The sequence below is a fragment of the Eurypyga helias genome, unplaced genomic scaffold (assembly GCF_000690775.1).
Source record: "Eurypyga helias isolate BGI_N326 unplaced genomic scaffold, ASM69077v1 scaffold16960, whole genome shotgun sequence".
Taxonomy (NCBI): domain Eukaryota; kingdom Metazoa; phylum Chordata; class Aves; order Eurypygiformes; family Eurypygidae; genus Eurypyga; species Eurypyga helias.
In genome coordinates, this window is record NW_010227872.1 from 33115 (window position 1) to 35812 (window position 2698).

The window sequence follows — 2698 nt, forward strand, 5'->3', positions numbered from 1 at the left end:
AGTCCAGAGGAGGCCACGAAGATGATCAGAGGGCTGGAGGACCTCTCCTATGGCGAAAAGCTGCAAGAATTGGGCTTGTTCAGCCTGGAGAAGAGGAGGCTCCGAGGAGACCTCAGTGCAGCTTTCCAGTATCTGAAGGGGCTACAAGGGTGCTGGGAGAGGCCTTTTTACAAGGGCCTGTAGTGATAGGACAAGGGGTAACGGGTACAAATTGCAAACAGGGAGGTTTAGATTAGATATCAGGAAGAAATTCTTCACAGAGAGGGTGGTGAGGCACAGGAACAGGTTGCCCAGAGAAGCTGTGGATGCACCATCCCTGGATGTCTTCAAGGCCAGGCTGGATGAGGCTTGGAGCAACCTGGTCTAGTGGAAGGTGTCCCTGCCCATGGCAGGGGGGTTGGAACTAGATGATCTTTAAGGTCCCTTCCAACCCAAACCATTCCATGATTCTATGATGCAACCCAGTCTCTGAACACATTTTGTTCACAACCTCTGCTACAGGGCAAGTGCACCATGAGTTTGGGAATTCTAATACCCAGGCACACATCCATCAGGACCACCTGGAGACGAGCATCACTGTTGAATCTACCTACACACATGGCATCTGCCCACAAGTTCCTGTCCTGCCCCCTCCTGGAGCATCCTGCAGCAGTTGCTCTCCCTTGACTTGGCTACATGAGTTTTGAGTTCCAAAATAACATTTTGCTTGCTGGAAATCAGTCGTGGATTTGTCATGGAGTCGAGTGGGAGCTACTCACAGAGATTTTGGTGAAGATGGAGAGCAGGAGCGACAGGCCAGAGAGGTACATCCGGATCCTGTCCCCTCCAAACCTTCGCTGGAGATATTCGGGCATCGTGACAATCTGCTAGAGCGAAAGAGAGCGATCGCTGCCCTGTCCAGGCCCCTGTCTCCAAGGATGGCCCCAGGGAAGGCAAGGGAATAGCTGTATTCCCAGAGCAGGGCTGAGGGGTCTCAAAGGACAGCAGTGACAGCCTTCCTGGGAGCAGGGGACCTGGCTGGGGCAACTCTACCCGCAGCAGGCTCAGGGCAGCTCTACGTACCCCAGATGAGATGTAGACGGGCACGAACACCCAGGCCAGAGCCAGGAGAGCGTAGGTCGCCTGTTGGGAAGGAGGAACATGACACTGACTGAACAAACACTGATCCTGCTACAGCTCCACATGGACTGCAATGCTGGAATGTCCCCACCACTCCTGACCCAGCCCTGGCTCAGCCTCAAAGGCATATTTACATCCCCAAATGGCTTCAGACAGCAGGAAGGCGGGCATGAGGCCACCGTGCAGACCCCCCCAGCACCCTTGCCAGCAGGAGCCCACTCCCCACAACCCTTTAGCCCTGAACAGCAGTTCATTCAAGCCCCTTGAGCATCAGGCAAGCCAAACGCCGTTATTTTTGCTGCAGAACCCAAGGACTTTGGAAGCAGCGTGTGGCAGGGAACGGGTGACCTATTCAGCTGGACTGGGAAGCTCTACACTGCTGTCCTTTTCCCCAAGCGCATGGGCTTGAGCTGACTCCAGACTCACTGTACGTGCACTACACGTGAGCTGGAGAAGCAGGGCTGTGCTAATTACCCCCTGCACGACTCCTCCCGAGCCTTTCCAGACGTTGCACGAGGCTGCTGTGAAACAGGCCACCTGCTGCTCCATGGCTCCAGAAACCTCATTTCCTTAATAACGCCACACGTTTCTTACGTTCCACTCGAAGCCGGTGACAGCGATTCCCCCGGCAGCACCGGTCCCAGCCAGCCCGATGAAGAGCCCCGAGCCTTCGCTGCTGGCAAAGAGGGAGGCGCCGATCTGTGAAGGAACAGAGGAGATGCTGAGGGTGCTCTCAGGTGGGGTGCGCAGCCCCAAGGGGATAGCTCAGTAAGCGGAGGTGGCAAAAATAATGTCTGAATGGGAGCAGCAGAGCACAGAGCTCTCCACCACTTCTGAAGCCAAGCGTGATGAAGGACGTGAGCATATTTCGCAAGAAAACCCCTTCACAGCCTCAAACCCAAGTAGGCATGAGCTCCAGCAACCAGCGCTCTCCCGCGTTCCGCTCATCTGGGCGTCCCCAGGGGGGTCTGGGTGGACTTTCTTGTCTTGAGGAGGGTTAGGAGCAGCCACACATTGCTGCATTCGCCACGGTGGCCACACACCCTGCCCGGAGGTGGCCCTGCGCAAGCAGCCAGGGCCAGACACGCGAAGGACCTACAACCAGTTTGTCAAGATCAAACTGAAATTAGAGGAGGGATAAAAAAAAAGGCACTTGGGACACCCATGACCTGTTGAGGCCACCACGAGCACACTGGGCCACTGGAGACGGATGCATGACTCCAAAAACATGTCTTCAAGTTCAGAGCAGCCTAAGAGGAGGCCCAACAAGCTCTGGAATCCTTCATGCCATGAGAAGGGAAACGCAGCTCCAAGGACACAAATCCTGGCAGGAGCAGGAGTACAGGGTGGAGGAAAGCACGGGCAGGTGGTCGAGGAGGCAGGGGCGCAGAAGCGGGAATTGGGTACGAAGAAGAGTGGTGCAGGACATCCCCGTTGCCCAGGTGTCACAAGAGGGACAGAGGTCTCTACTTACTGGCCACCACGCCATGTCTCTGCCAGCAAGGAAATAGCCACTGACGGTGTTCCTGCTCACCCTGCATGAAGCCTGGGAGGAGAAAAGATCAGCACAGAGCACCCT